This window comes from Lynx canadensis, chromosome A3, assembly GCF_007474595.2.
Source record: "Lynx canadensis isolate LIC74 chromosome A3, mLynCan4.pri.v2, whole genome shotgun sequence".
Classification (NCBI taxonomy): Eukaryota; Metazoa; Chordata; class Mammalia; order Carnivora; family Felidae; genus Lynx; species Lynx canadensis.
In genome coordinates, this window is record NC_044305.1 from 25,084,938 (window position 1) to 25,103,161 (window position 18,224).

The 18,224-nt window shown below is 38.3% G+C and overlaps 1 protein-coding gene across 2 annotated transcripts in view; it reads right to left on the minus strand.

The window, feature by feature from the left end:
• The window catches only part of CBFA2T2 (CBFA2/RUNX1 partner transcriptional co-repressor 2), a 138,053-nt gene that overhangs the window by 56,466 nt on the left and 63,363 nt on the right, over positions 1-18,224 (minus strand). The window lies entirely within an intron of this gene.

Here is an 18,224-nt window from a genome sequence, read left to right on the forward strand (position 1 = left end):
GACGTAACAAGTTAAAATGAAGTACATGTAAAATGATTTAAACTTTGGTCTTGGAAACATCCAAAATGTTTTCCATACTTATCTAAGGGAATGTAATTAAAACTAATTTCAATCAGCAAAGGCAAAGAATATTACATTTAAGTAGAGAAGTTTAGATCTGGGTAAAGACAATTCTTGGTAGACTCTCCTATGTACTTTGAGAAAGCTAGCAATCCAGTTTCCAGCTTCAAACTAGAATAATCTTGAATTTCTGTGCCCTAATCATGAATCTTCTAAGGAAAAAAAATTAATAGCCAAAATACATACCTCTATAGGATCACAGGACTTTAATCCTGATTCAGAGCTGCCTTTCTATCTTTACTTCCTGATTATGAGTCCCCTTGGCCCTCTACGCTCCACAAAGTACTTTTGATTACTTAGAAACTCTTGACTGTGAAAAGATCTCAAGATTTTATCTATTTTGAACTCAAACTCAATGCAAGAATCTATTACAGAATATAAATGGTTTTCATGAATCCCATCTCTGCTTAAAACTTTCATAGAAGAAAAAAAACTTTCATAGAAGATAGGATGAGCAAATACCACTGTTTTGAGTAAATAAAGAACGAACATTAACAGGAACCTTCATTTACTCATTTTTAAAATAAGTGAAAAATGGTAATAATTAATTGCAGTATTGACAGAATTACAACATAAAGTACCATACCCATTAATTAGCTACATTTTTAGAGGAGTGGGCAAATATCACATATCAAATAGAGACTGGTGTGCAAAGGACAAAAGGATTAAACTCTTATTTCAATAGCCAACCACAAAGAGTAATCATGCTTTTCTTCTATAGCTAAGCTTTTCTCCTGAAGTTTACTTTCAATTTACTATGGCCAAGGTTTTAATAGCAATTTCTCCACATTTCCTCAGCCAGTCCTCCATCACTCTGGCAAGGCATAACGAAATGGGATAGTGAATTTTGGGAGAAAATTATGATGTATTTCCAGTTCAAACTGTAAGGCTTTATCTATATGCCTGTTACCTTCCATTAGTTACAGTATCCGATTACTAATGTACTAGGAAGAAAAAGCGCAGAAATAAATGTATGTTAAAGCACCGACATTCAATTAGTGTGGTTAAAAAATGATTTCTCGGCCAGAAAAATGTTTCATACACTTTGACTATGTGACCTCACTCCTGGGAATATGTCCTTAGAAAATAACTCAAGGGAAAAAGCAATTTATACCACAGAGAAATGGTTAATTAAATGGCGGAACCGCATGTCAATGTGAACTGTGAAAGCATTAAAAATTATAATTATGAAAATCATTCAACACTTGGGGAAATGCATACAATACAAAACTGTGTGGGTAAGCCTCCTACAAAAATTATATGTACAGTACAATTACAATTATTTATTTAAAAAAAACAAATACATGTAGTCAGAGTATGGAAAGGAACACAAAAATGGAATTGAGAACATGTGGGAATAATGGGTAAATACCATTTCCTCGAATCCTTTTGGAACACTGCTTATAAAATATTCTCATTTGCTCTCTCACTAAACTTCCTTTTCTACAGGAGAATTATAAGACATCCTCTGGGCTGCCAAGCATTCCTAACATGTGAAGTCTTTCTTCACACAGAAGCAATATGATCCAGTTACCATGACTTCATTTTTGAAACCAAAATTTTGACAAGCAGTTAGGGTCAGGAACAATGGGACAAATTATTTGAAATAGGAAGCATGACAGAAAAACCAAAATTTGAGAGTCAGAAGCCCTAGACCCCAGTCCTACTCCTCCTGAGAGGCATAAATAGGTAAAAACATGCTCTTAGTTAACCCAACTGTCCTAGGATACAATCCCAGTAACTTGGTTGTATGACCAAAGGCATGTCAGTTAACCTGTCAAAATCTCATTGTGAGTTTAAAGGCTACCTTTTTTTGGGGGGGGGGGGGGGGTGGGGTACCCAGTAAATGCTTAAACAAATACTGGTTCACATCTAAGTAAAATAGGCAGTTAAGCGGGCCTCTCTGTCCAACCTGTTTTGTCATCAGGAAATAAAGTTAATAATCCTGTTCTAAACTGCAAACCACTTACAAAACATACCATCACCACCATCATCTACTATTATTCTTATTATTACTTCTATTACACCTACCTGGAAGCCAGCTGTAGAAGTTGGCTAGAGTTTACCTAATGGGCTGAGGGAAAAATCTCAACCTAAAATGTCACTTAAACCTAATGATAAAGATAAGAGCACACAATCAAGAAGGAATATAGAGAGCAAGTCCACAATGAAATGCATGATACAGTTGGTACAAGAGGGGGTACAAGAAAGTGCTCCTATCACCTTGAGACAGTTGTCCTCTGAGTGTGCTAGTACTGAAAATGAATGCATACTACAACAGAACTCCCTGCAGAAAAATACATCTGATGAAATGGTTTCTAAATACACTGCTAGCAGAGACTTGGTTACCACCTAAATCCAAACAAGGTGACTTAGGACTGAAATATATTTAACTAACATCCCTCTAGGATTTATTATTTTAATTCAACAAATAACTCATTGTCAAGCATGTATGATTTTATCTTTTTCAGAAACAAGGTGATTTAAAAATATTTACTAAATACAATTTACTTAAAATAAAATACTAAGACTTCATGTACACATAACTCAGAAATAAAGAAGATACTCTCTAAAACCTAATCAAACATTAGATCAAAATACTGGTTCAGAGAAATAATTGGATCTCCCCAATTAGTTGAAGAACGTTAAACTACAAAACCATACGGGTTACTCTGTCCAAAGAAAAGGAGACCAAACAAGGATAAGGGGCTTGGGCTGTGGCCCTGGGAACAGGCCCATTATCTTGTGACTATTTTACAGTAATGGCTGAACTGAAATAACAGATTGCTCAAATATATGCAACAGTGCTCTTATATATATAGAGGATTGGTAAATGGCAATACAATCTAATTAATCAACAATCTAATTATAATTACAAATTACAAAAAAATTGTAATCTAATTACAAATGTTACATGACAAAAACAATGCACAGTCTGGGTCTATTTCTTCACTGAAATCATGACAGATAAATAAACGGCAACATAGAAAACACCTTGACAGGAGGCACAAGAGATAAAAAATTCATGGAAATAACACGTAAAAAGCATATATATTCATAGGCAAAACTGAAAGGGAATGTAGAAAAAATAAGTTGTCATTCCTAAAGCAAGAAGTTGCAATGATGATTCATTTTATCAATCATCACTGAAAGACTAACATGACCCAAGCACTGTACTAAGTGCATGTAATGCAAAGATGAAGCTACAATTCCAACCCTCAAAGGAGTTAATGATATAGCTAGGTGATAAGAATTAAAGGAGGGGACCTCAAGTAGACTGGGAGTGAAGGCACACAGAAAAGGGAAAATTTACCTGAATCTTATAAAAAAACAATCAAATCATACTGTGTTAGATGATAAAACAAGTTGATGGCCACCATGGAGAATCAGTTAAAAACAAAGACTCCTGTCCATCAAATAAAGGGTATTAGCCACATACACTACTCCTTTTGCAACCAAATCCATGGTCATCCGCACACGGATGCCAAGTTTCAAGTGTCTTCTCTAGAAACTTCACTCAGCCCACCTTATCACACATCTTAGTTCACTGGCTTGCAAATTTTAAGGCTAACATTTCATTCTGTTCATCTGTAGGAACAGATGGCCTACACAGCATAAACTCTCCCAAGAACTAATTTTTACCCATCACATGTGGTTAAAAATCCAGATTTATACCTAGATTAGTGAGCAACAGAAACCCTCATAATGACTTGACAATTATTCAGTGTGACAGCTGTTTGTACCACTATCAAATGTGAGTTTTAAAACATAGGCTAACACCTCTGGTTCCTCTGGATTAAAATAAAACATCCCTCCCTCCAAAAAAAACCCAAAACATAAACAAAAAACCTGAGTCCCAATACTGATCACAGGTACAAAACAAATCTTTGCCACGAAAATTTTAGAAGGTAACTACATACCTGACAAAACCATGGATATACATACTCAATCATCCCAATGTTCATACTATATAGTAAGGCCTCAGGACATATTTTCATTAAAAAACAAAAACAGGGGCACCTAGTGGCTCAGTAGGTTAAGGGTCCGACTGCAGCTCAGGTCATGATCTCACAGTTTGTGAGTTCGAGCTCTGCATGGGGCTCTGTGCTGACAGCGTGGAGCCTGCTTGGTATTCTGTGTCTCCCTCTCTCTCTGCCCCTCCCCTGCTTGTGCTCTGTCTCTCTCTCTCAAAAATAAACAAACATTAAAAAATTAAAATTAAAAACAAACAAACAAAAGAAAATACAAAAGTTAGCAAGGGTAGCTGTATGCTGCAGATGAGTCCTACCCAAATGGTAAGGTATATCACTTGGGTGATATTTTTTGGGGAGGTGATATTTTTAACACATCTATCAGCTGTAACATAATAAAGAACATCAAGAAACTTTCGTTCATATCAAAAGATCCCAAATGCTTGGGGGCGCCTGGGTGGCTCAGCCAATTAAGTGTCTGACTTTGGCTCAGGTCATGATCTCGCGGTCCGTGAGTTCGAGTCCCGCGTTGGGCTCTGTGCTGACAGTTCAGAGCCTGGAGCCTGTTTCAGATGCTGTGTCTCCCTCTCTCTCTGACCCTCCCCCGTTCATGCTCTGTGTCTGTCTCAAAAATAAATAAACGTTAAAAAAAAATTAAAAAAAAAAAAAGAGAATACCCAGACTTTAAAAAAAAAAAAAAAAGATCCCAAATGCTTGATTTATAATTTGTTCATCTCTGTTTCAGAAGAGGCCAGCCTCTGCCTCTCATGTTGTAAGCCCCTTGAGATTTGGAGCCTCTTGATCACTGCTGTATTCCAGTGCCAAGTCCAAAGGCCAGAACATAGTACACACTTGATCTTTATTTAATTTTTTTTAATTTGTTTAAGTCAACTCTTAGGTATTTCTTAGTGGGCTATACAAGTTTTTTCAATAATAAGACTATTAGATTAAAAATCAATTAGGATGGGAAATTAGGACCAGAACTTCAGCCTTGATTTAAATCCAAATAAAAACAAGGTAAATGTTGGACTTGCTTCCATTGGGGGATAACACAAAGCCCTCTTCTATTTTAATACTTTGTTCCATACTTTTATAAATATGTATTTTAAACATAACAGAGAAATTATACTGTACAGTAATATTACTCTGCAATTTTTTATTGAAATTGCATAAAATGTATATTCCTGATTTTGTAAAAGTTTTAGAAATTCCAGACTATCTCTGCATTAAAAAGCAAAAAAGAGAGAAAAACACACCAATAAGCTAATTTATGTGATAATGTTAAGGGTACAGAACAAACAATGTCAAAAAAGAACAAACTTAGAGAACAAACTACTCAATGGCAACTGATTTTTAGTAAAAGTGCCAAATCAATTCAACGAGGAAAGAAAAGTCTTTTTATAACAAGTATTGTTGAAACTGGTTATTCAAATAGAAAAAAACTAGTCTCGATACTGTTATTCCATCTACAAAAACTGTTTCAACATGGATTACAGACTAATATGAAGAAAGTTTCTAGAAACAGAGCAGAAGAGTATCTTCATGACCTTATGGTAAGCAAAAACTGGATGGTCACACAAAACCTGGATGGTTACACAACAAAAATGCAAGCCATAAAAATTTTTTTAATTGATAAATTAGGCTTTATGAACATTAAGATTTTCTGCTCATCAGCAGATACCATTAAGAAAATGGACAGATGCGGGGTGCCTGGGTGGCTCGGTTGGTTGAGCGTCTGACTTCAGCTCAGGTCATGATCTCAAGGTTCGTGAGTTCAAGCCCGTGAGTTCAAGCCCTGTGTCCAGCTCTGTGCTGACAGTTCAGGGCCTGGAGCCTGCTTCAGATTCTGTGTCTCCCTCTCTCTCTGCTCCTCCCCTGCTCACACTCTGTCTCTCTCTCAAAAATAAATAAAGATCAAAAAAAAAATTTTTTTTTAATGGACAGATGGGCCATAGATTAAAAAAAAATTACTCACAGCTCATATATCTAACAAATGACTCTTATCTAGAATGTATATAGAATTCTGACAATAAACAACAACAATAAAAACTTAAATACCTAATTTTTGAAAGTGAGATTTGAATAGATAATATTTAGATGGAACAAATGTATCTTCAGAAAGGAAGATAAAGCAATGTCCAATACATACAGGTAGTCAACATCACTAATCATCAAGAAAATGCATGTTATAATCATAATGAGCTACCATCACACAATCACTAAAATAGTTAAAATAAAAAATGTTAAGGAGGATATGAAGCGTATGGAATTCTCATACATTACTGATAGAGGAATGTAAAAGGTACAACCATTTTGGACTGTTGGAGAACTGCCTAGATGTTTTCTATAAAAGTAAACACATATCTACCCAATGACTGAATAATTCTACCAAGAGAAATTAAAATAAATGTTCACAAAAACTACAAAAATGTTTATAGCAGTCTTATTCATATTAGCAAAAAACTGGAAACAACCCAAATGTCCAGCAACAGGTAAATGGATAAACTGATGTACATCCATACAATGGAATACCAAGAACATTAAAAAGGAACAAGCCACTCATTCATATAATTACATTGTATAAAACTCAAAAACACAAGCGCCAGACACAAAGGAATACACACTACATGATTCCTTTGACATGAAATGGAAATATAGGGGGATGGGGCACCTGGGTGGCTCAGTTAAGCATCCAACTCTTGATTTCAGCTCAGGTCATGATCTCAGGATCCTGAGATCAGCCCTGCGTCAGGCTCCGTGCAGAATGTAGAGCCTGCTTAAGATTCTCTGTCTCCCTCACCCTCTGCCCCTCCCTTGCTCGCATGCACTCCCTCTCTAAACAAACAAACAAACAAACAAACAAACAATTGTATTTAAAGAAACGGAAATACAGGGAGAAAAATGAGATATTGGTTGCAGGAGGTTAATTTTCTGGTAAATCTAAGTGTTTTAAATTTTAGTTAACATTATGGTTACACAAAGTGGTAACTATAAAAAAAACTTATTAGAACACAGTATCTGTGCATTTTATTTGAATGATATACATTTAAGAAAAATCAGCTCCAAAGGCTATCCACCACCTGTTCTGCTGCCCTCGTCTAAGGGAAGCTTCTGACGGTAGGATATCTCCTTGGCATGTGGAAATCACTCAGGCTGCACATCAGGTCTCGGTACAATAGCTATGAAAGGGTCTTCTTTCAGCACTTCTTTAGAGCCAGCTTATGCCATCCTTCAAATTTCCTGCAGTTTTTCATCCTGAAGGGTAAGCTTGATAATCAGACCAGCACTCCTGCATCCTGACTGACCAGCATTCACTTCTAATCAATAACAGATGTGGGAATGCTGCCAGGAAGGGCCTTATGCCAAAGTAACAATTCTTCTCCTATTCTAGGGCAAACACCCTGCTTAGGCTCTAAGTCATCCAACCAGACAGAAGGACATCTGGAAATACACTACAACGCCATGTGCTTGGTCCCTGTGGATGATAGCTGTAGGCATTGCAAGCAGAGGGTTGCTGTGCCAGCCTCGTGGGACACGACAGTACAGCAACTCCACAACCTGCTAATACAAAAAAGTACGAAAGACATGACTGAAGGGAAAGTAGTAGCAAATGGTTGCAAGCAGAAGTTCATTTTCCTTGGTTATCATTCTTTTCCCAAACAAACAGGAATTGTCTACTTCACTTCCATATTCAACTTAGGTCCCAATTTTCTATCTACTCATAGCCTTGACTTTTCAACTCTACCATTTTCCATGGATCTATTTAAAAAAAAAAAACAACTAACACTTCTGGGCACCGGGGTGGGTTGCTCGGTCAAGCATCCGACTCTTGATTTTGGCTCAGGTCATGCTCCCAGTGTCGTGAGATCAAGCCCCACATCCATCTCTGTGCTGTTAGTACAGAGCCTGCTTGGGATTCTCTCTCTCCCTCTCTGCTCCTCCCCCACTCATGCTTTCTCTCAAATAAATAAAACGGAAAAAACTTAAAACCAAGCAAACAGAAAAAAACCCTAATACTTCCAAGGAAACTAACACTCAGTGTAAATCAATTCAATCATACAAATTGCCTTAGAAAGCATTACAAAATTTTAGAGATATGTAAAAATTTGCTTTTATAAAATCTGAATTGATGTACAAACACCAAAGTAATTAGCTGTAAAGGAAAAAAGTCAGGTGTATGTGTGTTGGCAGGGAGCCATTTATTTTTGGTTTTACGTTGTTCCTGCAACTGTCTGAATTAGGCTTATATTAAGGTGTGACATTTTGATGTTATTTGTATTATGCAGCCATCTAGTCTATTCTAGAGCAGTAAACAGTGACCAATTGATAACAAAGGAAAACTGATTTAAAAGCCTTTCTTCAGATACTAATGAACACAATACACTTTTTTTTTTAATTTTTTTTTCAACGTTTTTATTTTATTTTTGGGACAGAGAGAGACAGAGCATGAACGGGGGAGGGGCAGAGAGAGAGGGAGACACAGAATCGGAAACAGGCTCCAGGCTCTGAGCCATCAGCCCAGAGCCCGACGCGGGGCTCGAACTCCCGGACCGCGAGATCGTGACCTGGCTGAAGTCGGACGCTTAACCGACTGCGCCACCCAGGCGCCCCTACACTTTTTTTTTAATTTAATTTTTATTTTCAACATTCATTCATCTTTGAGAGACAGAGTGTGATTGGGGGAGGAGCAGAGAGAGAGAGAGGGAGACACAGAATCTAAAGCAGGCTCCAGGCTCTAAGCTGTCAGCACAGAGCCCGATGCGGGACTCGAACTCACTGACTGCGAGATCATGACCTGAGCCAAAGTCAGACGCTGAACTGACTAAGCCACCCAGGCACCCCACAATACACTTTTTCTTAATCCATACTGATAATGAAGCAAATTTCCAATGTACCTAAGATTTGAGTAGGGCAACCTTCTTGCGTGGAAAGATAAAAGAAGTCAGGAAGCAACTACAATAATAATAGTAACAGCTACCATTACTCTCCATTTCCATTTATTCTTTGCAAATAACATAACAATTTATTATGTGCAAAGATTGGTGCTAAACACTGTTAATATTTTATTTACACAACAGCAAAACAATGGGACATACCATCATGATTAACACTTTACTCAGCCAAAAAATAAGGCTCAGGGAAATTAAATCATGCCCAAGGTCATATAGCTAAGAGGTGATAGCTCTGTTGGACTCCAGAGCCCATAACTATACCAAAAGAAATCTACACTGAATGATGCTGAAAGAGTAAATTATTATAGAATTCCATCAAGTTTGTACACTGTGACCAAGGATTTAATAAGAGAAAAGAAATGAACATTGATCTGAGTGCAAAGAGACTTCATATTCTTATACAGTTTCTTTCTTCAAAAATGTGTGAAGGTAAATGTAGAGTCTATAGCTAATGTAGACCCAGGTAAAGTTAGAACACGGAAGTAGAAGTTATCATGTAGGCACCCATTTATGACCTCCACTGACAATCAGAGAGGCTTCTGACAAGGCAGGCCCAGTCTGTCGAATGAATGGGCTCAAGGAGTAAGAAAAATTAAACCACAATTTTTAAAATGTTGGCTCCACACCAAGATCATCCTTTTCTTCTCAGTATAGATCCTCAAAATCAATGACCTAAAAAGTTTCTTCCTTCAGTATTTCCAAAAATGCAGATACCTTTAGAAAAAGAGAGAAATACTACCTAGAGGCATATAGGCACAAATATAAAGGGTCAATAGCCATCACTGCTCATTACAATTACCATTTTCATGATGACACCCTAAAATATAACCAGGTATTCTACTGTGTTTCCCAAGAGAGGCTGAAGGATAGAAACAAGTCAAAACCAGCTAGAAAATAAGATCTCTTTGGCAAACATTTTAGTGGTGCAATTAGCACCCACTCAATTCATCTGTTCAGATCGCCCAATCTTATTTTGGCATTAAACTAAAATTGGTATGGGAAAGATGGAATAAACATGGCAATAAATGAACTGGGAAAAGTACCAACTATGGGATCTCATGAACAACTCCACCCAATACAGAATGTAAGTTCTAGGGATGAAGCACGCTCTATGTTTGGAATGGTTTATCTTGCATTCTTCCTCCAAACCCCATGCTTCTTCAGCAAGTAGGAAGACAGATATGAATATGCTGCCGCTAAAGGCTACAGCTGCACCTTGCAGATGTCAGGCTGTTAGCTCTGTGATCAGCAGCCATGCTATACGCGTTGCTGGCTCCCTCCAGGTCACCGCCCCATCAGTCAGCACTATGACTGTGCCCAGAGAATTGTGAGAGGTTCTTCCTGTTAGGCAGCACCCTTTGGAATCAAGCAAAAGAAAAACAACTTCTCTGGGAAATGATATTCATCATAGAAATTTCTCTTCAAGATTTTATATCCTTGCCTCTTAATGAACAAGCTTGGGCAAAAATTGCTGATATGATGACAATGTCCTACTTTTTTCCTCCATGAAAATAAAAATACTACCACCTGGTTTTTATTTCCCCGTCCCTGGGGGGGCTATTATGAAGATAAAAAGCCTTCAAAATTAAAAGCACAATGCAAATACAAGGCTATTATTATAGTGGGGACTGAATCCAAACAACATAAATGGAAAGTAGATGGGCACTTTGGCAGGGTGAATAACCGTTATCTGCCATCACAGTAAACTTCTAAGTTCCAACATCTACTTATAGATTATGAGAAGATCTCCATCCAATAGAAATGAAACAGGCATACAATCTATAAAACAGACTGTTCCCTCTCCACAAATTGCCCTGCCTTCCTTGTCTCAGGCACTTTGGAAACTTTTACTTTAAGGCCCAACTCAAACCTCATCTCATTAGCCCACCTAGAGACTCCTCAACTGCACTCTGACAGAATTAAACTTTCCCACATCTGCACTCTCGCAGCCCCTTACAAATGTCTGTGCGATGTCATTTGTCAAACTGTACCACCATTTTTTGTGCCTGTCTCTCTCCACTAGCCCACAGGGTTCCTCGAGCTCTTCGCTTGGAAACTACCTAGCATATCTGATACACAGTATAGCCTAGAACTCTTTTCCTAATTCCAGTTAACTAAAATGTAATACAGAAAGGTTTCTATACCTCTTCTATTACAGCAGAACTTCCCAAACTATAATCCAAGAAACAGTGAAGAGGTGTGAATGATTGGGTATACTGAAGTATTGATTTCCTCAGCCTGGGATGGCCAATCAGAACTTACCAATTTTTCGGTGTGCTATGATGGGAAAAGGTTGAAAAGCCCTGTATAAACCCATAGTGCAGATTTAATTTTTATAAAATATTAAACTAATAGAAAAGTAGAGTTAAACACTACACAAATGGTGACATCAACTGAGGCATCCAGAAAGAACAAGACTAGAGACTCTTCAACAAATGGTTCTGGGAAAATTAGAAAACTATGTGCAAAAGAAGAAACTGGACCACTTTTTTCACCATTCACAAAAATAAGTTCAAAGTGGATTAAGGACCTAAATGTGAGACCTGAAATAAAAATCCCAGAAGAGAGCACAGGAACTGACACTGGCCATAACAACTTTCTAGGTATGTTTCCTGAGGCAAAGGAAACAACAGCAAAAATAAACTATCTGGATTACATCAAAATAACAAGCTTCTGCACAGCAAAGGAAACAATCTACAAAACTAAAACACAACCTAAGGAATGGGATATGTTTGCAAATGACATATCCAATAAAAGGTTAGTATCCAAAATATATAAAGATGAGGCACCTGTTTGGTTCAGTCAGTAGAGCATGCAACTCTTGATCTCAGAGTTGAGATCAAGCCTCACGTTCAGCACAGAGATTACTTAAAAACAAAAGCCCAGGGGCGCCTGGGTGGCGCAGTCGGTTAAGCGTCCGACTTCAGCCAGGTCACGATCTCGCGGTCCGTGAGTTCTAGCCCCGCGTCGGGCTCTGGGCTGATGGCTCGGAGCCTGTTTCCGATTCTGTGTCTCCCTCTGTCTCTGCCCCTCCCCCATTCGTGCTCTGTCTCTCTCTGTACCAAAAAAAATAAATAAAAACGTTGAGAAAAAAAAATTAAAAAAAAAACAAAACAAAAAAAACAAAAGCCCAAATTATATAAAGAACTTACATAACTCTACACAAGAGAAAAAAATCCAAGTAATCCAAATAAAAATGGGCAGAAGACATGAACAGAAATTTCTCCAAAGAAGACATACAGGGGCACCTGGGTGGCTCAGTCGGTTAAGCATCTGACTTCGGGTTAGGTCATGATCTCACCGTTCATGAGCTCGAGCCCCGCTTTGGATGAGCTCAAGCCCCACTTCTGTCTGTCTCTCTCTCTCCCTCTTTCCGCCCCTCATGGGATTCTCTCTCTCTCTGCCCATCACTCACTTGTATCCTCTCTCTCTCTCTCTCAAAAAAGAAGAAGAAGATGACGACAACGACATACATATGGCCAACAGACACATGAAAAGCCGTTCAACATCATTCATCATTGGGGAAACGCAAATCAAAACCACAATCAGATACCACCACACATGGGTCAGAATGGCTAAAATCAAAAACATAAGAAACGATAACTGTTGGCAAGGATGTGGAGAAATAGGAACCCTCATGCACTATTGCTCGGAATTCAATCTGAACAGCCACTGTGGAAGACAGTACAGAGGTTCCTCAAACAAAATAAAAATAAAACTACTTTATCATCCAGTAACTCTACTGCTGGGTACTTACGCAAAGAATGCAAAAACACTAACTAAAAAGGATACATGGGTGCGCTCATGGGGGTGCTGGGTGGTTTCATCAGTTTAATGTCCGACTTTAGCTCAGGTCATGATCTTGGGGTTCATGAGCTTGAGCCCCACATGCAGCTCTCTGCTGTCAGTGAGGAGCCTGATTGGGAACCTCTGTTCCTGTCCCCTCTCTGCCCCTCCCCCACTTGTGAGTGTGCCCATGTGCTCTCTCTCCAAAAAAAAATCATTAAAATAAAAAGGATACATGTTACCCCTATGTTACTGCAGCAGTATTTATAATAGCTGAATTATGGAAGCAACCTAAGTGTTCATCGTTAGATGAAGAAAAAAGATGTGGTATATATATATATATATATATATATATATATATACACACACATATGTATATAGGTGTATGTAGATATATACATAGATATATATGTAGATATCTATATATATCTACGTATATGTACACCACATCTTTATACATACGTGTGTGTGTGTGTGTAGAGATAGATAGATATATACATAGATAAATATATATATATCTAACTCTACGTGTATACAAACACACATACACTGGAATATTATATAGCCATAAAAAAGAATGAAATCTTGCCATTTGCAACATTGATGGAGCTACAGAGTATAACACTAAGTGAAATAAGCCAATCAGAGAAAGGCAAATACCATGATTTTACTCATGTGGAATTTAAGAAACAAAACAAATGAACAGAGGAAAAAAAGAAAGAAGGAAAAGGGGGTGGGGGGAGGAGGGAGAAACCAAAAAAACCAGACTCTTAACCATAGAGAACAAACAGATGGTTACCAGAGGGGGGGGGGGTGGTAATGGTGAAATAGGTAAAGATTATTAAGAGTACACTTAACATAAGGAACACTGATTAATATATGGAAACTATAATGTACACCTGAAACGAACAGAACACTGTATATTAACTACACTGGAATTAAATTTTAAAATATAAATGAAATAAAGAAAGAATATGACTAGAATAACTGTTTCACATACTGTTCATTAGAAAATAAATGTTTCAGAACACTGGCATCAGGTAAAGCATCATATCCTGAAAGAGAAAAATAACACAGCCACCTCGCAGAGCAGTCAGTCTGTGTAAACACCATATGGTTTGCTAATTTAATCAAAAAGAACCCCAGAATTTACTTTTTTGTCCTGCAGATAAAAAATGAAAATAAAGTTGCTAGAAATATTTCAGAAATTATTTTTGCCACCCCCAGATGTCTAATAAAATACATACAGCACTCAAGCTTATTTGTCCTTTTTAAACCTCCCCTTGAAAGCAAGCACAAAAACTCTTTACAGGCCACATTAAAACCAATAACTGATCAGCTCAGTCTTTTCATTTTCATTTGTATTTTAAAACCAATCATTACTTTGAATCACACCCTTCCCCCAATCCAGTTCAAACCCTCTGACCCTCGGGGTGCCTGGGTGGCTCAGTGGGTTAAGCATCCTGCTTCTGCTCAGGTCATGATCTCATGGCTCAGGGGTTTGAGCCCCACATCAGGCTCTATGCTGACAGCTCAGAGCCTGGAGCCTGCTTCAGATTCTGTGTCTCCCTCTCTCTGTACCCCTGCCCACTCATGCTCTGTCCTCTCTCTCTCTCTCTCTCAAAAATAAATACTCAAAACATAATAAAATAAATTAAAAAAAAAAAAAACAACCTTTGGCCCTCTATTCAACCTTCAACAGACAAAATTCCGACTGTCACCATCTCTTGCCTAGATTATAGTAATCATCTCAAAATGGTCTCCCTGATTCTAAAACAACACCTATAAAATTCACTTTTTGCCCAGAAGCTTCCATCATCAAAAATGTCAATCAAGTCACACTTCCCTGATTAAAAACAAAAACAGGGCCACTTGGCTAGCTTAATCCAGAGAGCATGCAACTCTTGGTATCAGTGTGGTGAGTTCAAGCCCCCCATGCTGGGTGTGGAGCCCACTTAAAAACACACACACACACACAAAACAGACTCTAAGAGTCTTAATCCTACTTTCTACATTGTTCCTAAATTGAGGCTCCTGGACACAGCATAGAATATGCTGTATAATTAAGACATTCACTACCTCCATAGGCTTTTTATTCTCCACTTTTGACCTCATATTTTGTGGAACTCTTCTCTTAATCTTCTTAATCTTCATTCATACATGTACGGCTGGCCTGGATATCACCTCTTCACGGCATATCTTTCCTGATTCACTAAGCTAGGATAAAAGACTCTTCTAGATAGGTGTTCTTACTTTTCGTTTTAGCTAAAAGGTTAGTGTATGGCTGAGTGGCAACAGCTCCATTTCACTAAGGATCCTTCCCCAAATTCCCTGGCTTTGAACCTCTGCTGGTTTTAAGGGCTTTTATATCTTTTATCACATACCACCTCAAAACCCATGTGGATACAGGTGAATGTTGAAGTAAAAAGACCTTGTAAATTATTTGTAGAGAAAAGCAGATTTTTGTTATCAAATTAAGTCTTCTACTCTATGTTTCACATGTACCTTTCCAGGCCTCACTGAGAGCTACACTTCTTTCAACCTTACTCCAAATTCTTGAGCCTCTCACTTGGTGATTTACTGCCTATGCTCAAAAAGATAAATGCAACATCACCAGTAGAGTCAAGATTGTACCGCACAAGGAATTATCATCCTCAATCTTCATCATAGTATTGACTCAAAAGGTGAGAAGCACAGTGTCACATAAAGTGCTGAACCTTGTATATCCATCATCTCTTTGCATTCTCAAAATCACCACCTAAAAGGTGGGACTATCCTTACCCTTTCTATACTTTCCTCAACTTAACCTGGATCTTCATTCTTAAGCCCTTTCCCTTTCTCCTTAGCACTTCATTTTTGTAACATACATATCAAACATTTAAAAAATACATAAAACATATATATTGTAGACTACATATCTATTACTTATTAATCATCTTTATTAACTGTCTTTCCCATAGAATTTAATCTCCATGAAGGCAGGGGCTTTGCTTTACTTACTAACGTAACTTCAATGCCTTACAGCAGTGCCTGGCACACAGGGAATGAGCACGTAAGTAATTTAAATGAATGGGTGAATACCAATGAGGGCCAATGTGATAATTATTTGAAAGCACTCTTCTCTCTCTCTCAACATTCATTCCATCAACAAGTTCAGAAAACTCAACCTACCCCCAAAACATACCAAACCAGCTATCCTCCACTACCATGAACCTAATCCAAACTTGTCATTTTTTTTTACTTCTGGTTGTGTTGCTTTCAGCCATGCCCCCATACAATTCTCTCTATACCACAGGAAGCGTGATCTTTATAAAATATAAACGAGGTCATGTTACTTCCCCTTCAATGGCTACCCATCATGCTTAGAATAAAATCCAAATTCCTCACCCTGGCTTACAAAAGTCTACAGGAACTGTTTCCTATCTAACTTCCTACCTTCTCTTCATCTACTACCCTGTAGCTATACTAGCCATTGTTCTACCCATTGACCCATATCAAGCTCATTCCCACCAGAAGACCTCTGCACTACTTTCCTCTGTCTGGAATAGTATTACATCTGATATCCCCTAGGCTAACTTGTTTATGCTATTCAGACAATAGCTCAGTTTACTTCTTTAGGCAGCTCTAAACTGACTATCAATACCCTCTATTTTTAACTGTATCTATTTCTTTTATCTGAACTTAGAAGTATTTCTTAAAAAAAAAAAAATCTCAAACTTTCACGAAAAGTACAAAGAAACCTTTTCATACCATTCACCCAATTTCACTAATTAACTTACCTATTTCTGTTTATCATTATCTGTTTACCTACCTACCTATCTACCCATCTACTCACTCTACCACTCATTCTACAGTTTTTTTGTCTCAACTGTCTGAAAGTAAGCGGACATGATACCCCCTACCCTTTAAATATTTCAGGGCAGAGGGGCACCTGGGTGGCTCAGTTGGTTGGGCGTCCAACTTCAGCTCAGGTCATGATCTCACAGTTTGTGAGTTCGAGCCCTGCATCGGGCTCTGTGCTGACAGCTCAGAGCCTGGAGCCTGCTTCAGATTCTGTGTCTCCCTCTCTCTCTGCCCCTCCCTGGCTCACACTGTCTCTCTCTTAAAAATAAGTAAACATAAATATTTCATAGCATAATTGCTAAGAGCTAGGATATCTGCTTATATAACCACAGTATGTGACCAAAATAACTGACATTAATAACGTAGCACTCTCTAATCTATACACCTTATCTAAAATCCATACAGAAAAGCAAGTCTGAGGGGCACCTGGGTGGCTCAGTCGGTTAAGCGGCCGACTTCGGCTCAGGTCATGATCTCACGGTCCGTGGGTTCGAGCCCCGCGTCGGGCTCTGTGCTGACAGCTCAGAGCCTGGAGCCTGTTTCAGATTCTGCATCTCCCTCTCTCTGACCCTCCCCCGTTCATGCTCTGTCTCTCTCTGTCTCAAAAATAAATAAATGTTAAAAAAAAAATTAAAAAAAAAAAAAAAAGAAAGAAAAGCAAGTTTGAGGGGTCTCTGAGGACCAGGACAAGGTGGAAAAGTTGGTCACTTTATTGCACAATGAAATACTACTCAGCCCTAAAAACAAACTATTGATACATGTAGTAACATGCATGAATCCTAAATGCATTAGGCTAAGTGAAAGAAGCCAGACACAAAAGGCTACATACCCCATGATTCCATTTATATGACATTCTGGAAAAGGTAAAACTAGGACAGAAAACAGGAGTGCCTGGGTGGCTCAATTAAGCGTCTGACTTTGGATCAGGTCATGATCTCGCAGTTCACGAGTGTGAGCCTGCATCAGGCTCTGTGCTGACAGCTCAGAGCCCAGAGCCTGCTTCAGATTCTGTCTCCCTCTCTCTCTGCCCCCTCCTGCTTGTGTGCACGCTCTCTCTCTCTCTCAAAAATAAATAAAAAACATTTAAAAAAATTTTTTAAAAAAGGGCAGAAAACAGATAAGTATTTGCCAGAGGCTGGAGGGAAGTTAAGGCAGGGGGACTGACTACAAAAGGGGAACAAGAAAGTTTTTTGAGGGTGATGGAAATATTTTTTACTCCGACTCTGGTAGTAGCCATCTGATTGTGTTTGTCAGAATTCATAAAACTATACCCTTAAAAGAATGAATTTTAGGGGTACCTGGGTGGCTCAGTGGGTTAAGCATCTGACTCTTGATTTTGGCTCAGGTCATGATCTCATGGTTCCAAGATTGAGCCCACACTGGGCTCCATCCTGACAGTGCAGAGCCTGCTTGGGATTCTTCACTCTCTCTCTCTCTCTCTCTCTCAATAAACTTTAAAAAAAAAAAACAAATTTTATATAAATTACACTTCAATTAATCTTTTAAAAAATTATTAAGGAGATCGGGCGTCTGGATGGCTCACTCGGTTAAG